This window comes from Pongo pygmaeus, chromosome Y (assembly GCF_028885625.2).
Source record: "Pongo pygmaeus isolate AG05252 chromosome Y, NHGRI_mPonPyg2-v2.0_pri, whole genome shotgun sequence".
Lineage (NCBI taxonomy): Eukaryota > Metazoa > Chordata > Mammalia > Primates > Hominidae > Pongo > Pongo pygmaeus.
The window spans coordinates 41,222,628-41,244,900 of record NC_072397.2 but is presented as its reverse complement, the minus strand read 5'-3'; the positions used below and the strand labels follow the sequence as shown (position 1 = coordinate 41,244,900).

General features: G+C 41.5%; 1 pseudogene; it reads left to right on the top strand.

The window, feature by feature from the left end:
• The first annotated feature begins 7,555 nt into the window (after positions 1 to 7,555).
• LOC129025792 (adenylate kinase isoenzyme 6-like) lies at positions 7,556 to 21,961 on the top strand (annotated as a pseudogene).
• Positions 21,962 to 22,273: the final 312 nt, after the last annotated feature.

Sequence of the window (22,273 nt, the reverse complement as noted above, 5' to 3'; positions counted from 1 at the left end):
TGGCTGAGTGAATGACAGGTGAGAAGAAATGAAAATAAAACACAATTGAACATATTTAGAACACAGTGAAATTAGCTGGCTTATCGGAAATAGTTAAATGACTACCAGTGTAAATAGTATATTTATTCTGAATGAATTGCTAATCTAGATTTGTGAGATAAAATCATTATTTTTAAAACACAGAAACATAAACTGCATTTCCATATACCAACAATAAATTTGAGAGTAAATTAAGAAAACAACTGGTTGCAACAACATTGAAATAAATATAATGCTTAGCAATAAATTTAATAAGGAGGTACAAAACTTGTACAATGAAATCTACAACATAAGAATATTTATAAAATAAACTAAAAAATATTTAAATAAGTGGCAAGGAATTCCATGTTCATGGACTGGAAGCCTTAATAAAGTTAAAATGACAATATTAGCCAAAGTAGTGTTACAAAGGTACTGTAATCCCAATTTTTAATTTTTTCCAACTTTTCTTCTGCAAAAACAGAATAGCCCATGCTAAAATTCATATGAAATTTGAAGGTACTCTGAATATCCAAAATAATCTTGAGGAAAAGAACAAAGCTAGGTGGCTCACATTTTAAACAAGAACATAAAAAACTGCTATAATTAAGTTTGATACTGCCATAAAAGCAACGATAGAGAGAAAATTAATAAAATAGGTAACTCCAAAAAAAAAACCTTGCATAAATTGTTGATTGTCTTTTGACAAGTGTGCCTAAACCATTATGTAAAGGAAATGATAGTTTGTTCAACAAGTGAGGCTGGCAAAACAAGTCCAAATTTAAACCAGTAAGTTTAAATCTTTATCATATTCCATGTAGAAAGTTAAAACAAAAATCGATTCAAGACACAAAAATAACTGTTAAAACATTAGTGGTTTCTGATGATTGTTTTTATTTATGTGGGTCAGTACTACCATGAACAACTTTATACACACTATGTATAAAACTTAGAAGAGATAAATGCATTCCTAGACACACACACACCCTCTCAAGACTAAGCTAGGAATACACTGATTTCCTAAACAGACCAATAACGAGTTCTGAAATTGAATAAGTAATACATAGCTTGTAAATCAAAAAGAGCCCTGGACCTTATGAATTTACAGCCAAATTCTATGAAATGTACAAAGAACAGCTGGTACAATTCCTACAGAAACTATCCCCAAAAAATGAGGAGACTTCCCCCCCACCCCCAACTCATTCTATGAAGTGAGCATTATCTTGACATGAAAACCTGGCAGAGACACAAGAAGTGTAGAAAACTTTAGGCCAACTTTCTTGATGAATACCAACACAAAAGTTCTGAACAAAATGTTTGTAAACCAAATCCAGCAGCACATCAAAAAGATAGTCATCATGGTTAAGTAGGCTGCCTCCTTAAGATGCAAGATTGATTTGGCATATGTAAATCAGTCAATGTAATTCATCACATAGACAGAATTAAAAAGAAAACACGATTATCTCAATAGATGCAGAAAATAATAAGAGCCATCTATAACAATCCCACAGCCAATATTCTGCTGAATGGGCAAAAGCTGGGAGCATTACTTTTGAAAACCAGTACAAGGCAAGAATGCCCTCTCTCGCCATTTCTATTCAACATAGTATTGGAAGTCCTGACCAGAGCAATCAGGCAACAGAAAAAAATAATAAATAAACAGCATCCAAATAGGAAAAGAGAAAGCCAAACTATCTCTGTTTGCAGATAACAAGATTCTATATCTAGAAAACCCTGTAGTTAGAACTCTAAAACTTCTTTAGTCAATGAACAACTTCAGCAAAGTTTCAAGATACAAAATCAATGTGCAAAAATCCCTAGCATTTCTCTCCACCAAAGATAGCAACACTGACAACCAAATCAGAAAGGCCACTCATTCACAATTGCCACAAAAATAATAAAATATCATGTAATACAACTAACCAAGGAGGTGAAAGAGCTCTACAATGAGAATTGCAAAACACTGCTTAGAGAAATCAGAGAAGACACAAACAAATGGAAAGACATCCCATGCTCATGGATGGGAAGATCCAGTATGTTTAAAATGGCTATACTGGGCAAAGTAATTTACAGATTCAATGCTATTCCTTTCAAATTGCCAATGAAATTATATACAGAGCTAGACAAAACTATTTAAAGTTCATATAAAACCAGAAGGCAAGGAGTGGTGGCTCATGCCTGTAATCCCAACACTTTGGGAGGCCGAGGCAGGCAGATGGTGAAGTCAGATCAAGACCATGCTGGCTAACACAGTGAAACCCTGTCTTTACTAAAAATACAAAAAATTACCAGGTATAGTGGTGGGTGCCTGTAGTAACCCAGTGACTTGGGAGGCTGAGGCAGGAGAATGGCGTGAATCCAGGTGGTGGAGCTTGTAGTGAGCTGAGATCCTGCAACTCCACTCCAGCCTGGGTGACAGAGTAAGACTCTGTGGGAAAAAAAAAAAAAAAGGCACAAAGAGATGAGGCAATTTTAAGCAAAAAGAACAAAGCTAGAAGTATCATGTTTCCTGACTTCAAACTATTCTACAAGGATACAGTAACCAAAACAGCATGATACTGATACATATACAGGCACATAGAGAAATGGAACAGAATAGAGAACCCAGAAGTAAGGCTGCACATCTGTAACCATGTGATAATCAACAAATCTGACAAAAACAAGCAATAAGAAAAAGATTACTTATTCAATAAATTGTGCCTGGATAACTGGTTAGCCATACGTGGAAGATGAAGCCAGACCCCTACTATACACCTTATACAATAAATAAATAAATAAATAAATACATAAATACATAAATAAATAAATAAATTCAAGATTGAGGACTTAAATATAAAACTGAAATATATAAAACCCTAGAGGACAATCCAGACAATACAATCCTGGACATAGGAACGTGCAAAGATTTCATGACAAAAACACTAAAAGCAATGATAAGAAAAGGAAACATTGACAAGTAAGATGTAATTAAACTAAAGAGCTTTTGCATACCAGAAAATAAAACTATCAGCAGAGAAAATGGAGAACCTACTGAGTGGAAGAAAACATTTGCAAATTATGCATCTGAAAAAGATCTACTATCTCAGCATCTATAAGTAACTTAAATTTACAATAAAAGAAATCTCATTAAAATGTGGACAAAGCACATGAAAAGACACTTTTCAAAAGAAGACATGTATATCACCAAGAAGAGTATGAAAAAAACCTCAGCATCACTGATCATTAGAGAAATGAAAATTTAAACCACAACAAGACAGCGAGGTTCGGTGGCTCAAGTCTGTAATTCCAGGACTTTGGAAGACTGAGGCAGGCAGATCACGAGGTCAAGAGATCAAGACCATCTTGGCCAACATGGTGAGTCCCCATCTCTCCCAAAAATACAAAAATCAGCTGGGTGTAGTGTGTGTACCTGTTGTCCCAGTTGTTCAGAAGGCTGAGGCAAGAGAATCATTTGAACTTAGCAAATGGAGGTTGCAGTGAGCTGAGATCATGCCAGTGCACTCCAGCCTGGTCACAGAGTGAGACTCCACATCAAAAAAGAAAAAAAAAAAAGAAAGAAACCACAATGAGATGTCATCTCACACTAGTCAGAATGGCTATAGTTAAAGAGTCAAACAATAAATGTGGGCAAGGTTGTAGAGAAAAGGGAACTTATGGTGAAAGTGTAAATTAGTTCAACCATTAAGGAAAGCAGTTTGGTAATTCCTCAAAGAGCTAACAGCAGAACCATCATTCAATAGTTCTGCTTGCAATCCCATTACTCTGTATATTCCCAGAGAAATAGAAATTATTCTAACTTAAAGACACATACATGCAAATGTTCATTGCAGCCCTATTGACAACAGCAAACACATGGAATCAATCTAAATACTATCCGTAACAGATTAGATTAAGAAAATGTGCCACATACACATTACGGAATACTATGCAGCCATAAAATAAAGAGATTATGTCTTTTATGGCAACATAGATGTAACTGGAGGTTATTATCCTTAGCAAACTAACACAGGAACAGAAAACCAAATACCACACGTTCACAGTTTTATGTAGGAACTAAATAAGAACGTACGAACTCAAAGATGAAAACAACAGACATTGGGGTCCATTTGAAGTTAGAGGGTGGGAAGAGGGAGAGAAGCAGAAAAGATACCTATCAGGTACTGTTCTTAATACCTGGGTGATGAAATCATATGTACATTGAACCTCTGTGACATATGTTTACTGCGTAACAAACCTTCACATGTACCCCCAAACCTACTGTAAAAGTTTTAAAAAGTTAAACTTTAAAAACTCTTAGGAAAAAGAAAATGCAAAAATCTTACAACATTAAATTTGCTGATTGTTTCTTGACTGTTACACCAAAAGCATAGGCCACAAAATGAAAAACAGATAAATTGGACTTGACTAAAATATGAATCTTTTGTGTTTTTTTGATATGAAAACACTCTGTTGTTCATGTATTTTGATACCAAAAAAAAAAAAAAACTCACTTCTACTAAAATTTGGTACAAAAAGCATGAACAACAGAGTGAAAAGACAACCAGCAAATGGGAGAAAAGATTTGCAAATCATGTATCTGACTAGGTACATAAGGTGTAATATAATAAGCAGAAAATATAAAGAACTTCTAAGACTCAACAACAAAAAAAACAACAACAGTATTTATAAAAAGGAAGAGGACTTGAATCTATATTGTGTCAATAAGCCTACAGAAAAATGCTCAGCATCACCAGTCCTGAGGGACATGCACATCAGTACCACAATAAGGTACCACGTTACATCTATTAGGGTGGCTATATAAAAACCAAAACAACAAAAACGAAAAAGATGCTGGCTAGGATATGGGTGAAGTGGAACCCTGGTGCATGGCTAGTGAGAATGGTTTATCAACTGTGACCAATGGTTTATCAACTGTGATCAATAGTTTGGCAGTATATCAGAAAGTTCCATATAGAATTACTGTATGTTTCAGCAACAGGTGACCACTTCCATATGTTTCAACTACAGGTGTATCCAAAATAATTAAATGCAAAGACTTAATCTGCAACCTCTGCCTCTGGGGCTTAAGCGATTCTCATTCCTCAGTTTCCAGAATAGCTGGGACTACAAGGATGCACCACCATGCCAAGCTAATTTTTAAATTTTTAGTGGAGACAGGATTTTTCCACATTGCCCAGGTTGGCCTTGAACTCCTGAGCTTAAGTGATGTGCCCATCTCAGCCTCCCAAACTTTTGGGATTACAGGTGTGAGCCACCATGCCTGACCTCTGTTATTCAATTTAAGAACTGCATGCACAGATGTGTTTGGGTTTTTAAATTTTATTCACTCATGCACTGATACTATCACACCTATTTTTATAGCGGTATCATTTACAGTACAAATGTAAAAACAAATCCAGATATCTTCTAAGAGATAAACAGATAAAAAAAGTGGTATAGATACACAACGGAATATTATTTAGCCTAAACATGAATGCAATGCTGCTGGGCATGGTGGTTCATGCTTATAATCTCAGGACTTTGGGAGGCAAAGATGAGAGGATGTCTTGAGCCTGGGAATTTGAGACCAGCCTGAGCAATATAGCAAAATTCCATCTCTACAAATAGTACAAAAGTTTGCTGGCCTTGGTGGGGTGTGCCTACAGTCCCAGCCACAGGGGAGGTCCATGTGAGTCAGAAGGATCGCTTGAGCCTGGGGAGATTGAGGCAGCAGTGAGTCATGATTGCATTGCTGTGCATTCCAGTCTGGGTGAAAAAAGAGACACCATCTCAAAATTAAAAAAAAAATGCAATGCTGATACATGCTACTATATGGATGAAACTTGAAGACATTATACTACATAAAACAAGCCAAATACAAAAGGATAACTATTTAATGTCAAATTTTGTGTGTAGGGGAATGTCATATGAGGCTGTCCCATTCTGAGGAGGAGCAGATTGTTGGGTTGTTAGAATACTGATAGCTCACGTTTACAAACCAGGTCATGGTTGGCAAAGGAGGAAGGCAAAGGCAGCTGTGGTACTCATCCACCTGAATTGATTGTTCTGTGCCCTGGAGCTGTTATCTGGTGACTTCCAAGGCTGAAGGTCTGTGCAGACATAAGTCTATGCCTCATCTGGGGAGCAGAAGGTTGCATGGGGTATAAGGAGTATCACTGATGGCCAGAAATAGCTCTAAGTCTTCCAAATCTGGCTGCCAGTTACTGTCTTTGCAGAGCTCCACACAGGAGATTGACAAAAAAGTTTTAATCCGGTCACACTCTGTTTCCTCTGGTGCAGGGCAGAAGCTTGCTGTTGCCAACAAGGGCCAGCACTGAAATGAGGTGAGTGGAAGAACAGAGGGTTCTCTAAACCAGCCCAGAGATCGCTGAGAAAGGCCCCCTGCACAGACACCGCCATGACAACCCAAAAGGGCTCTGTCCCATATATTAACACAGACATAGTTATTGACATAGAGGTAGATATTTGTTCTATTCCTTCTATTTCCCTGAATAAGTCTAATACAAACTGTAACTAGCAAAAGACTGCATAAATTATCAAAATCATACTAACAAGAAAAGTCGAGAATCAGATGGCTTCACTGATGAATTGTTTTAAACATTAAAAGACGTAAACCAATTTTTCTCACTCTAACAACTGCAGTTAGTCAATGCAATATACCAACTCAGTAGAATGATTTTTAGGAAAAAGAAATTATCATCTCAATTGATGGAGAAAAAATTTGACATAATCCAAAAGGTTTTTATAAGAGCATCTAATAAACTAGATATAGACTAAAACTTACTTAACATTAAAAAGTACCAAAAAACCCTCAAAACTACCATTACATGCAATGGTGAAAGACTAAAAGCTTTCTCCTTAAGATCAGGAACAAGACAAGGATAGCTGCGTTCATTACTTCTGATCAAAATTGCAATACAAATCAGGTGAGAATAATTGAGCAATACAAGAAAAGAAACATTTCAGTTGGAAAATAAATAAGCTTATTTCTACACATAGATGTTATAATTTTACATATATAATTAAAATCCTAAGTAATAATAAAACTGTTAACACTAATAATCAAATTCTGCCAAGTTGTAGAAAAGAGATCAATATATACACATTAATGGAATATAATTAAGGGTCAGGAAATATATCCATACATGTATAGAGATGGGGTTTCACTGTGTTACCCAGCATGGGCTAGATCTCCTGACCTCGTGATCCGCCTGCCTCATTCCCCCAAAGTGCTGGGATTACAGGCGTGAACCACGGCTCCTGGCTGGACTCCCTTTAATTTTTAATAAGACAGAATGGAGATCCCTGGGGCCGCAGCTCCTCCCCCGCACACTCGGAGTCGGTTTTTCTGCCTTTATGACCCACTGGGATCCCTGAACAATCTGGAGAGTATTCGGGGCTGTGGACGCACAGCAGAACTCCGCACAGGGAGAGGACAGGACTGCACGAGGTGGGATGCGGGGACCCCCGCTGCTGGTCCAGCCACCATCTTGCGGCCACAGGGGACTGACCGCCAAGCTGCACGGGAGACTCCGAGATGACTGTGGAGGAGCAGGTACTGCCGGTTTCACAGCCTGATCTCTTCTCTTGGGATGCCGAACCCCCGTACTCACCATTTTACAGCTTGCAGGATGTCCTCGTATCTTAGCTATGCATCACAGAGACTGTAAGCTATTAACAGAGACTGTGAGGAAGTCTCCTGGATCTCCCAACGTGGAGAAGATTCCCAAGTTCCGTACAAGAGAGAGAAAAAGTTCCTGCCAAACGCCGGAAGCCACGCCCTCCCTTCCTCTCCAACTGCGTGCCTGATTGGGCGGTTGCCACGCCACCTACACTGACTGGATAAAGTTCCAGGGCACACCCACTCCCGCCCCTACCCCCACGCTTTCCCCTACCCCCACTCCCCATCAGCCTTAGTGCTTTTTTTTTTTTTTTTAATTAAAATCTGGGATACATGTGCAAAACTTGCAGGTTTGTTCCATAAGTTTACATGTGCCATAGTAGCTTGCTGCACCTATCTCAAACTCTTGACCTCAGATGGCCCACCCACCTCCGCCTCAGAAAGTGCTGGGATTGCAGGCATGAGCCACCGTGCACCTCTACTGCACCTATCAATCCGCCATCTATGTTTTAAGCCTCACATGTTTTAGCTTTTTCTCCTAATGCTGTCCCTTGCCTTGACCATTCTCAGACAGGCCCCAGTGTGTGATGTTTCCCTCCTTGTGTCCATGTGTTTTCACTGTTCAACTTCTACTTATGAATGAGAACATGTGGTGTTGGATTTCCTGTTCCTGTGTTAGTTTGCTAAGGACGATGATTTCCAGTTTCATCTATCACCCAGCAAAGGACATGAACTCATCTTTTTATGGCTACAGAATATTCTATAGTGTATATGTGCCTAATTTTCTTTCTCCAGTCTATCATTGATGGGCATTTGGGTTGGTTCCAAGTCTTTGCTATTGTAAACAATCCTGCAATAAACATATGTGTGCATGTGTCTTTATAGTAGAACGATTTATAATGCTTTGGGTATATACCCAGTAATGGGATTGCTGGGTCAAATGATATTTCTGTTTCTTTGAGAAATTGTCACAATGTCTTCCACAATGGTTGAACTAATTTACACTCCCACCAACAGTGTAAAAGCATATCTATTTCTCCACAGCCTCACCAGCATCTGCTGGTTCCTGACTTTTAAATAATTGCCATTCTAACTGGCGTGAGATGGTATCTCATTGTGGTTTTGATTTGAATTTCTCTAATGACCAGTGAAAATAAGGTTTATGTTTTTTGGTCATGTAAATATCTTTTTTATTATTTATTTACTTATTTATTTATCTGGACGAAGTGTTGCTCTGTTACCCAGGCTGCAGTGCAGTGGTGGGATCTCAGCTCACCGCAATGTCCGCTTACCAGCTTCAAGCGGTTCTCCTGCCTCAGCCTCCCAGAGTGCTGGGATTACAGGCCCGAGACACCTCACCCAGCCAAATGTCTTCTTTTGAGAAGAGTCTGTTAATATCCCTTGCCCACTTTCTCATGGTATTGTTTGTTTGTTTTTTTCTTGTGAATTTGTTTATGTTCCTTCTAGATTCTGGATATTCAACCTCTGTCAGATGGATAGACTGCAAAAATTTTCTCCCATTCTGTAGGCTGCCTGTTCACACTGATGACAGATTCTTTGGCAGTGCAGAAGCTCTTTAGTTTAATTGGATCTAATTTGTCAATTTTTCTTTGTTACAATTGCTTTCAGTATTTTAGTCATGAAGTCTTTGTCCATGCCTATGTCCTGAATGGTATTGCCTAGGTTTTCTTCTAGAGTTTTTATGGGTTGGGTTTTTACATTTAAGACTTTAATCCAGCCAGGTGCAGTGGTTCACCCTTGTAATCTGAGCACTTTAGGAGGCTGAGGCAAGCGAATCACAAGGTCAGGAGTTCGAGACCAGCCTGGTCAACATGGTGCAACTCTGTTTCTACTAAAAATACAAAAATTTATCTAGATGTAGGGGTGGGTGCCTGTAATCTCGGCTACTAAGGAGGCTGAGGCAGGAGAATTGCTAGAAAGGTATTTCCTTTTCTATTTGAAAATGGAGGTTGCATTGAGCAGAGATCAATCCACTCTACTCCAGCCTGGACAAAAAAGTGAGACTCCATCTCAAAAAAAAAAAACACGAAACAAAAAAACTTTAATCCATCTTGAGTTAATCTTTGTAAACTATCGCAAGAACAAAAAACCAAACACCGCATATTCTCACTCATAGGTGGGAATTGAACAATGAGAACACATGGACACAGGAAGGGGAACATCACACTCTGGGGACTGTTGTGGGGTGGGGGGAGGGGGGAGGGATAGCATTGGGAGATATACCTAATGTGAGATGACGAGTTGGTGGGTGCAGCGCACCAGCATGGCACATGTATACATATGTAACTTACCTGCACATTGTGCACATGTACCATAAAACCTAAAGTATAATAATAATAATAATAATAAAATAAAAAAAATAAATAAATAAAAAATAAAAAATAAAAATAAAAAATAAAAAAAAAGATGTAAGAAAGGGGTCCAGTTTCGGTTTTCTGCATATTCCTAGCTGGTTTTTTCAGCGCCATTTGTTAAATAGGAATTTCTTTCCCACTTTGTTTGTTTTGGTCAGGTTTATTAAAGATCAGATGGTTGTAGATGCATGGTGCTATTTCTGAGGTGTCTGTTCTGTTCCATTGGTCTATATATCTGTTTTGTACTAGTACCATGTTGTTTTGGCTGTTATAGCTTTGTAATATAGTTTGAAGTTGGGTAGCATGATGACTCAAGCTTTGTTATTTTTGCTTAGGATTGTCTTGGGTGAACAGGCAAACAGGCTCAAATAGTTGGAGTCACATGTCCAGAGTATCACAGCTAATTAAGAAGTGAGCTGAGACTTGAAATGCATTTGTTCTTCCCCTTCCTTGATCTGTTGCATAACACATCTTAGCAGCTATTTAAAGGTGGGAAGTAGAACATTTGGACACTTTTTTCACAACTTTTTAAGCATTTTGATAAGGTAGTAAAGACCCTCGTCCCATCCCTGAGCCCCTCTCTTACCACACTGCACACCATTGCTGACCACATCGTGAGGTGGCCATAGGGAATCAGGTGGGAAGCAAGGGCTGGGAATAAATAAGCGAGAATTATATTGCCCAAATTTGTAAATCTAAGAAAGGCTCCTCAACCATTCTGTGTGAGGAGGTTATGCCACAGTAGTAGTGACCTGACCGTGCTGCATCTCAGTTTGATTTCTGTTTTTGAGAATCACTGTATTACTCTTATTAATGGGGGTAATTCTCTTTTTTTTTTCCTTTATTATTATTATACTTTAGACTCTATGGTACATGTGCGCAATATGCAAGTAAGTTACATATGTATACATGTGCTATGCTGGTGTGCTGCACCCACCAACTCGTCGAGGGGATAATTCTCTTTCTACTTGAAAATGACCAACTGTCCTCTGCAGATTCTCTGATTTGACTTGCTAGGTTAGATTCTGAAGGTAGTGGTGAGAAAATGTTTGGGCCACATTTAGAATACCTCAGTCTCAGCTGGAGAATATACAGAAATTTCTTAATACTATCTAACTGTTTTCTCAATAATCATTATATTTAACTCTGATAACTTGGAGGGCAGGGCTACACACAGATGACACAATCTTCAAAGTTTAATTTTGTTGTAAGTATTTTTTTTGTTTCATTTTGCTTTGTTTTTGGATATAAGGTCTTGCTCTGGTGCCCAGGCTGGAGAGCAGTGGTGCGATCATAACTCATAATTTGGATGTAACGGTTCTTTAAAAAATATATTTTTGGCTGAGTTTGGTAGCTCACAGCTGCAATCTAAAAACTTTGGGAGTTGAATGTGGGATGATTGCTTGATCCCGGAAGTTCAAGACCATTCTGTGCAACATAAGTATGCTCAGTCTCTAGAAAAAGATTTACAAATTGTCTGGGTGCAGCGTTGCTTGCCTGCAGTCCTAGCTACTTGAGAGGCTGAGGTGGAAGCATCACTTGAGCTGAAGAGTTTGAGGCTACAGTGTCCCATGATTCAGCCACTGCACTGCAGCCTGGGTGACAGAGTGAGACCTGTATGTGTATGTATGTGTGTGTGTATATATATAAAAATATGTATGTTAAAAAATTCAAGCATGGGAGATAAGTGAAAGCCCACAGTGGGGTATGTGGAGAAAGGCTAGTATGGCTCTTGCAACTCAGTGAGACTTGGTTTTCCATCTTGAAGAAGTGCCCAGCCACAATGACACCATAGCCTAGCACAAGTCAGTTCTCACACTACGCCTGCTGGGATACCACTATGTACCCTTTTTTAAAAAAGAAAATCTTTCACCTAAGAGAAAGAGAGTAGAAGAGGAGGGTTTCACATTCATAGCCTTCTTTTTTTTTTTTAATGAAACAACAGCCACTTGTCATAGGAGTTGTCAAAAGGTGACCGACAGTAATACACTTAAGGAATCAACCAAAGAAAATAGGCCTCTCAGGTGAGGAGAAGGCAGAATGGTAACTAAACCCAATCCATTCTCAGATTTGCATGGTGAAGACATCTCAAGAACAGGTGTTAGCTGTGTGAACGGTGTTCACTGGACAAGGCCAGGGGAAAGGAATTTCTAAGACATAGAGCACTCTCTAAACACTTCAAACGACATTCACTTATACACGTGGCTGATGACATGCTTGCTCTGAGAAGGGACTGCTGAGCAACAGCCACCAGCTGTAAAAGCTGTAAACTCTTCCTCTCATAGGGTCATGCCACCCCCACACACACCCCCTCCCCTCCGAGAACCATAGGCTCCAGTCATCAGATTCACCTGAGGGACTGCCTTCCTCCCATCTCATTAGCTCTCCAAGAGTGTCCAGATCACTCTAAAACCTACCCTAGGATGGCCAGTTGTAGATTCTCCTCCATTCTCCCAGCAGTGTGACTCCTGAAGAGTGCTGCCCAATCCTCTTACCTCAACTCATGTGTCAAGGGCCAGTGCCTGGGCAGTTAGATGTCCAGTGACCTAACAGGCTTAGCATGCCCAGGGCCTAGCCCCACAGCCTGGCACCTCTCCCCCACCTAGCCTTCATGCTGGCCTTTTCTCTTCTGTCACCAATGTCAGGTGAGGTTCCCCAGAGCCACACTCATGAGCCTGGTAAGTGACAGTTGGGTAAACTCCTACTAAGTGCCTGTTACTCCACCCTCTTATATCCCACATAAGTGACATTATAAGCATAATTTTACATTTGATTAAATTTATACATATTCTTCTTTTCATAACATTTCTGACAACAGCCCTCACAACCAAATGAGTCTGGGTTACAGAACACATGGGTGAGGCTGCTGCAGCAGGTTTCACTTCCCTTATTCCAATGTGAAATGAAAATGTGATGGTTTAAAGACAAGAAAAATTTATTTATCAAGTGTGGGGTTGCTGCACTTGCTAGTTCATGCTCACTTCCTTTGAAATAAGGTATCTGGACAGAGCATATTCATAAGTAACTCTATGCAAAACCCCAGACAGAAACAACTCCTTCAGGCTCACAGGGCATCAACCTCTCCCTTCATGTTGGGCTCTGACAGCAGGAAAGATAAGGAGCACAGACAGGGGTGACAGGGAGCAGCCTCGGGCCTTAGGGACCCCCAAACTTGCCAGAGCTGGTCTCTGTAGATGGGGCTGTGTGGCAAGGATCAGGTAGGGAGCTGGGCTCCACAGAGAGGTGACAACCACTCCTGTATCACTAAATTTCCACCAGGATCCATGATCCAGCCCTGCTTTCCCCTGGGCCCTTCACCCACCCATCCCCTCTGTGTGTTAGGTGGCTCAGGTCAAAATGGGAGAATAATACATTCAGACAGTAGCTTCTGGGTATTCCCATCTGATATACAAGGAGTAAGGAGACAAGTCAGGGCCTGTGGTGGTGCCTCTTGATATGTCTGAGGGCAGGCAGGCCAGGGTTGGGCACGTAGATGTCTACATGTCCACCACTGCTGACTCCCTCCCTATCACTCAGAGTTACAACCAGACCAGGCCTATCATGATTAAAAAAACCACTGCAACTCTCATCCTGTCACAAAACTAATGTGCACCCAGTGCCACCCCTACACAGATCCCTGGCTTCCTATTCCAGGACACAGAAAAGCCTCTTATCTTTTCTATTTAAAATCCAGATTTTAAGCGAGATTGAGCTTGGGGATAATGGCAGCAAAAGCAGCAGCCAGATGTATTCACTCTAGGTGTATACACTCATGGCTTGGGCGTGTTCCACAGTTGTTGGAGGATGAGGCCTTGGAGGCACCTGTTTGCCAGCTGCTAACTGATATCCACACACTCCATTCATGTGTCTTCATTTAGACCTCTGCATCAAATATTCCTTGAGCCATTGCCAACACATCTTTTGGGAGATGTCGTTAATTGCAGAACCAGCCCCCACTTGTTCTAGAGGCATTCGGGAGCTATCTGGTCAGCTCCTAATCCCCCAGGACATAGGTGCTGTCCTCTTGCCAGTGCTCACATCCAGCAGTACCATCTCAGGATGTTTTTTTCAAACACAAGCAGTGTGAGGTAGCAGGCATGGCATGACAGGCTCAGGGCCATGGGCAGCTGATTCCTGGAGAAACAGCACAGGGCAGATGCATCTGTGGGTGGTGCCATAACAAGTGAAGAGAGCCACAGCTCCTGCCCCCCACAGCCCCAGCCTAGATGATGTTCAAATCTTCCCAGATGGTATTGGGGTGCCTGATGCCCATCACTCACCCGCTAATTAGCACTGCCTTGTGTTGGTTACTCAGGAGAGGGGGTGGGGGGTGTAGATCCAGGGTGGGCACCGCCTCACAGCCAGAGTCCACATGATGGCAGACAAGCAAGCAAGCCCAGGCAGTTCTGCTCTAGACACTTGGCCTCATCACCTCTGGCTGCACTTTCTGTGTATACGTTGCACAAAGGTAGTAAAAAGAGGTCAACAGTAGCTGTTGTGTCATGAAAGTCTATGCCACCTTAAGATCTTCTAAAATTTTGTTGTCTGAAGCCATCTTTCTTCTAATAAAATGTTTACAAATACACAAATACAAGCCTGAAACTAGTATAAATGAAATATTAGGATATTTTAAACCCATAAATAAATAGACAACATGAAAACAGTCACTGTTTGGTTGCAAAGCACACCCTCAGGAAGCAATGCTCAGATGAGCAGGCAGGCCCCAGATCCCCTACCCCATGATGCTCTGTCCCACTTTGCAAAGCTTCTCCATTGGCCGGTACCCACTGCTTTCTGGTGAGAAGTCCAAGGTGAAGTGAGTGCTGAAGGCTGTACAGCTGATGGAGCTGACTGCCTTGCACACATTGAAAATCACCCCCTGGCTCCAAGGGTCAGCTGTGGTGACACCTCTTGATGGGAGGTAGTGCCAAGCCACCATCAGTGTGCCTGGGCTGCCCTGATCTATACACCCCAGCTCCTTGCTGGGATGTCTGTCTGCTTCTTTCAGGGCCTGGGTCATGAGCCACCTCTGGCAAGGACCAGCTTACTGGACAGGCTGGGCACTCTCCCCCAGCATCCTCAGCAGCCCTGCCTATGCTGTCACCTGTGCTGATGATCTCCAAGGTAAGATTAGGGGAAATTTTTCAAGGCAACTCTTTCCCCCTAATTTCTAAATCTTAATAACAGCACTGATAACTTTTATGCCCTAGTAAGCTGAACCTGTAAGACAAATGATCTCCTGCCTTAGAAGGGCCAAGGTTGGGCAGTGTGTGCCCAGGTGAGAGCCCATTGGTTGTTACTGAAGGGGGAGAGCTGGGTGGACCTGGCCGCTTAGCCTAGTGAAATGTAGGTCCTTCTCCTTCCAGAGAATCAAAGTCTCCAAGGCCAGAAAGAGATGCTTGGGTGGTCTTCCAAGAAGCAGAAAGCTAGAAGGCCTTGCAGGGAACCCCAGACAGCCTTCGGGGTGACTGAGAAGGCTGGATTCATTCCTGCTTTCCTTGGTTTCATTCTGTCAGCAAGAAAACCTGCCTGCAGATGGTAGGTGGGACTGAGGCTGCCAGTCAGTCAGTAGGGTCTGTAGGCACTTTGATTGTGGTTCTTTTTTGAAGCAGCCACTCAGGCTAGTTCTTGCAGAGCAGTTCCCTCATTGTCTGCAGCTCCTTGTTTCAGTCCTGGGACCATAGAGGGACAAGGGAGGGAGGCAAAGGCTCAGCCTGTGCCCCACAATGTGCTCTGAGAAGTCTCCCTTCTCTTTCTTTCTTTTTTTTTCCAAATGGAGGAGAAGTCTCTTTTGTTACCTGCCTATGGACAACTTCAAACTTCCAAATGAACAGACCCAGCATGGAGCCTCCAGGAAAGTGCACAGAATTCTGTCTAGTACACAGGAGGAAGGGGGTACTAGACACTGAGGGCAGGATCAGTCTGCATGACCCTGTTCAGGAATGTTCTCCTCATAGTACAGCCTCAAGGTGTATGCATTCTCTGTGTGCATGCGGTCTATGGCAGCCTCTGCCTGGGGAGCCATCCAGCTGCACACATGCAATGGAGCAGTGATCTGGGTGAGTGTGTGGTTCTGGAACTCATGACAATCAGAGGAGAGGGAGATACACAGCCCACTGAGCCCAGAACACTGCCATAAGCTACTTCTCTGAGACTTCCATCTGCTGTAGGATCTTCTTGCCCCGATAATCTGCACCGAGGTCAGATAGAAGCAAATGGCCACCACTCTCAGGGATGCCCCCTGTCATACTGACAGCTCCCTAGAGGGAACTCAAGCAGTGGGGGTAGATTGTTTGGGCAGAAACTCTGGAGTTTTGGCTGGCTGGTTCATCCCATAAGCCCCTGTAACTTGACACATGTCAGGGAGAGATGAAACAGTGACATTACATTTTATTTTATTTTATTTTATATTTTACTCTATTTTATTTTGTCTATTGTATTCTATTCTATTCTATTCTATTCTATTCTATTCTATTCTATTCTATTCTATTCTATTCTTTGAGAAGAATCCTCACTCTGTCACCCAGAATGGAGTGAAACAACATGATTTCAGCTCACCGCAACCTTCACCCCCCGGGTTCAAGAAATTCTTCTGCCTCAGCCTCTGAGCAGCTGGGACTACAGGCATGCATCACCACGCCCAGTTAATTTTTGCATTCTTATTAGAGATGGAGTTTCATTGTATTGGCCAGGCTGATATTAAACTCCTGACCTTGTGATCTGCCCACCTTGGCCTTCCAAAGTTTTGGGATTACAGGCATGAGACACCATACCTGGCAGCCTTACCTTTTCTTTCTTGGCATGACAAAGTGTTTTATGAAGTTCAGGCTGTGATACTTGAGCAGCTCCAGTGGGGAATGGCTTAGGAAGCAAGGGCTAGTGGGCTTGGGGTTGAGCAATTGGCTGTAGGCCTACAAGGAGGAAGTGGGCACTGAGCCAGTGCCCTGGTTGTCTGTCCACAGACCCAGAAAAAATGACATCCCAGGAGTTTGTGGGGAGCTGGCAGAGACTTACTGGACCCAGTAAAAGCCCCATGTGGATGCAGTGATGGGGCCCTTCTTGTACTAGTCTGTAATTACAAAGAGGTACATGAAATCCCCTTGCATCTTGCAGTTTCCAGGAAGTGGGTTCCAGATGCTCATGCTAATCACTTTTAGGCACTGAAAGTGCTTCAAGAATGGTCAAGTAGAAATAAGCCCTTCATCTCACCTAGGACCCTCTTCTTTGCTCCCTTTGGGAGTTCCACCTTCCAGTCTTGGCTCTGGAGACACCATGGTCCCTCCTGGGTCACTGGCAAGATGTACTCAGGAGGCACACAGTCAGTGAGGCTCATCTCCAAGCCATTCTTTCACTTCCTACTGTTTGAGGGACTCAAGGCTGGTGGTAGCACAGGGCCACCCAAGGCCAGCTGTCTCCACCTAAATTTGACCCTGGTTTGAGTGCCTCTAGGCCAGACCCCTCCAGGTGGGAAAACCTGGTCCTCAGCCTCTGGCCTCCATGCTCCCCTTCCCTCTTTTCAATCCTTGCCCCAATGTCTCCCCCACCTCTCAGGTCATTGGAGAAGATACTCGGGAAAAACAAGCAGTTTAGTCAGCCCTGCTGAAGTTGGCAGATGGGTCCAGGCTCTTAAGCTGCTCTTGGAAGTGGCTTATGTGGAAGCAGGCCTTGAATAGTGTGTGTAGCTCTTTCAGGGAGAGGGATGTAGGATGTTACCTGGGCCCTGTACCCTAAAACATCGCATCTAGCACAGATAGTTTGCAAGATGCTTTCTTGGGTGATTTTAATTTTCAACTTTAGGCTTCCATTTTCAAATTCCATAACGAACACATTAGTTGGGGTTCTAATTTCAACACACACACACACACACACACTCTCACAGAAACACACTCTCCTGTCTGCTAGTGGGCAGAGATCCTTTCTTATGAAGAATCTTCTGCCAAATCCCTCTGAATCACATGTGGGTCTTGAGGAGCAGACAAGGCTAACTGCTTTTTGTCCACTAGTGTCTTGGGTAGGTGGAGTATTTAGAGCTGCCTTTTTGGGCAGCCCTAATGCAGGGGTGTGCTGAGGACTCCCCAGGGCCTCCAACTTCAGGACTATCTTCCAGTGTGTGTTTCACTGAATTTTAATGGTGGCTGTTTTGGGAAAGAAGAAAGGTTCTGTGATCAACTACGGGCACCATTGAGCTACAAATCTTTTCCACAATTCCTCTTAGCAAGCAGGTAAACCCTGGGAACATGAGTGGCTTTTCCCCAGGGAATATGAGTACATGAGAGATTTTGCTTTAAAACCAGGTGAATCTCACCACAGCAATTGGTGCTGTACTGGGCAGATTTCTTCACTCAAATACTGTGAATCTTTTTAAGTTTTTTTTTTTTTCCCACAAGACATCATTTATCTTTACAGAATTTGATTGGGCTGATATCAAGCCTGGCTTGGTACTGCCATATTTTTTTAGAATCACAACTCTGCTCTTTAACTTGTGGGCTATGAAGTTATAAGGTGTTGGTGTGACAGGCTGAGAAGGAGGTCTGTGCTCCAACCCTACATTCACATGCTTATCTGTGACACAAGACCTCCAAGGATTGGGGAAGTGCTACCTGGCCCTTCTTTGGGGGTCCCTCCTCTGGGCATTCTACCCAACTTCCAATCCAGCCTTCCCTCATACACAGCCCCAAGACCTCCTGCAGCTCCTCACTGTTTTGCAGCCCTGGGAAGTGTTTTGGCATGTTGCTGTTCAGGTGCAGTGAGAAGCAGGTGCAGTGACACATTTCTTCATGGACAATAAGCACTGGCTAAATCTCCTGCAACGTCTCCCTAAGGCACACCTGCAGGAAGATGGCCCCAACAACTCTGATAAGAAACCACATGGCTGGAAGCAAGGACTTGAGATTTCCCCAGCCCAAAGCCCTGAGAATCTTTCCCAAAATTCTCAGTTTTCCATTTTTTGAATATTTAATTCTTTTTAGAATCCTAGGCCCCCTCTATACATGCCATGCCTACCTACACCTGTCTGTCTGTGCAGAACAGAGCCTGGCCACACTGACTATTCTTGCAGACCAAGAAAATTCCCTATGCAGAATAGAGGGTGATGGAAAAACTAAGGGAGACAAAATGGCAGTTTTATCTCATCCCTTGCCCAGTGCTAAGGTCCCCAGGGCAAACAGCTTTTGCCTTCAACTTCAAGCTAACAGCATACAAAATATATTGATTTTTACTTCCACCACTCTCTTACTAATGTTACAAATTATATCGCTATATATTGTGTGTATTTTCACAGAGATTTAAGAATTTTATACACCATTATTATTACAACAGCAAATTTTATATCAGTGTATATATTTATATTTAACAGAGAGCTTTATATTTTCTTATGGCTTTATGATGCTGTCCAGCATCATTTAATGTTTCAACATAATTGACTATCCTAAGCATTTTTTTCTAGGGTTATTCTAGTAGTAAGCAACCTTAGATTTTTTATTTTAAACTTAAAAACGTTTTATTTTTTCTAATTTTTGAAGTACAGTGTTTTCCAGATCAATTATTCTTGGTTACTAGTATTTTTTGTTTCATCACAGAAACATGTAAGGTTCTCAGCATCCCCTCTTTTTCTCCCAAATAACATTTATGTCATTTTCTTCCTATATTCTTTTTATAAGACTCTTTCCCTGAATATATTGGTTTACTTGATGATGTCCAGTAAGTCTCATATTTCACACTCATTTTTTTCCAAAAACTAGTTTCCAGGCCTAAATATTTGTGAATAATATATGTTTAATTTTCTGATTCTTTTTTTGCTCCATTTTTTGCTATTGTGTCTCTGTAGTGAATTTGTAAATGCCAGTTATTGGATCCTTCAATGCCACAATTTCTGTTGGGTTTTTAGAAAAAGGTTTCATCTCTTTGTTGATATCACATTTTGGTCATTTATTATTTTTAAATATTATTCAATTGTTTATTTTTGTTTTATTTTTGTTCACTAAGAACTTTTAATTGTTTTTAATTCTTTATCAGATATGCAAAAATCTTCATTTCTTAAGAGTCAACTTTTGGATATTTATTCTGTTTCTTCCAGTGAAGTGTATTTCCCACCTTCTTCATATGAACTGTAATTTTTTTATAAGATCTGGAAAATTATACAATGTACATCAAATCTAGCATTTAAAGCCTGCCATGGCTGGGCACAGTAGCTCATCCTGTTATCCCAGCACTTTGGGGTCCAAGACGTGCAGATACTTGAGGCCAGAATTTTGAGACCAGCCTGGCTAACATAGCAAAACCCGTCTCTACTGAAAATACAAAAAAATTAGCTGGGCATTGTGGTGTGCACCTCTCATCCCAGCCATTAAGGAGACTGAGACAAGAGAATCACTTGAACCCAGGAGATGGAGGTTGCAGTGAGCTGAGATTGCTCCACTGTACTCCAGCCTGGGCTACATAGCAAAACTCTTTCTCAAAAAAAAAAAAAAAAAAAACCTGCCTTAGTAAAGGGGGATATTGACAGCAATCAGCCAGGCTATAGATTCTGGGCACTTCACAGATGCATTCTCAGTATGTCTTCTATAAATCTGGGTGTAGTTCTCAGTTAAAGATAATTTGTTTCATTGTTTTTAGATTGATTACCTATTTTCTTCCCCAGTTGACTGTCTGTGGTATTGCAGCCTCTCTAGTGCTGCAGTTTTCTTTCTTCTCATCAGACACAACTGTTATCTGTATGACTCCATCATGTCCTTCAGCACTCCATGTCTATTCATTAGGCAATCTCTTGAAAGGAAAAACATTTCAACACATACACTACAGCTTTAATTCTTTCCTGATGAAGATGCTGGGAGTTTGGCATTTTCTGGTGAGCCCAATTACTATTGTGGGGAAGAAAAAAAAACTCTGGTGGATAGTCTGTAGCAAAGAAAAAATTCCTGCATTGTGAAAAGAGAGGAGGCAACAGCCATATACAAAGCAAGGTGAAAAAAAATGAGCATGTAAACCATGGGAGAGGTCCAAAGGTCACAGAGAAAGCCACAGTTTAAATATGGTTTGGTCATCTCTGTTCTAATGGAAATTGTTTTAGAAAAGCCTAATTTTATTTTTCTTGCTGTCACAGAGAAACATGTTCCTGTCCCATGCTTACTATGCTCTTCAATCTTCTATGGCTTCCTTTCTCCCTCCCAGAATCTTCCAGTGCATTCACACTGAAAACCAAAGTCCTCCCAGAATCTGTAAGAACCTACATGATCTGACTAGTTTTCATTAGTTTTGGGAATCTGGAGAAATCTGCGCACATTTCTAGAGACCTCTATGTTATGTAATTTTTAAATAAATATGTGGTTTCTCAAGTCAAAGATGTGTGAAGGGTGTTGTGGAGGTATTGAGAGGCATTGGGATTTCGTTTGGAAATTCCAAGAACAATAGTGCAAAGGACATGTGAGCAAGGCACTCAGAGCCATCGCGGCAAGCCGTCATTGCTTCTCAGCATCCTGCTCACCAGTACCCCAGGGGTTGGAAGAACCATAGTAGGCAAAGAACTTGCATCAATATCAGGACTGAAATACATTGATGTGGGTGATTTATCTTGATAGGAGCAACTGTATGATGGCTATGATGAAGAGTATGATTGTCACATTTTAGATGAAAACAGAGTAGTTGATGAGTTAGATAACCAAATGAGAGAAGGTGGAGTTATTGTTGATTACCACTGTTTTGATTTCTTCCCTAAATGCTGGTTTCATGTAGTTTTGTGCTGAGGACAGATACCAATGTATTGTATGAAAGACTTGAAACAAGGGGTTATAATGAGAAGACTCTAACAGACAATATTCAGTGTGAGATTATTCAAGTCCTTTATGAAGAAGCCACAACATCCCACAAGGGAGAAATCATGCATCAGTTGCCCTGCAATATACCAGAAGAGCCAGAAAATAATGTAGATCAGATTGGATGGGTGCAGTAGCTAAAGCCTGTAATCCTCACACTTTGGGAGCCCAAGGTGGGTGGATCACCAGGTCAAGAGATCAAGACTATCCTGGCTGACACGGTGTAACTCCATCTCTAGTAGAAATACAAAAAAAAAAAAAATTAGCCGGGGCACGGTGGTGGGTGCCTGTAGTCCTAGCTTCTCAGGAGGCTGAAGCAGGAGAATGGCATGAACCAGGGATGCGTAGCTTGCAGTGAGCTGAGATCGCGCCATTGCAATCCAGCCTGGGCAACTGAGTGAGACTCCTTCTCAAAAGAAATAAAAATAAATAAATAAATAAATAATTAA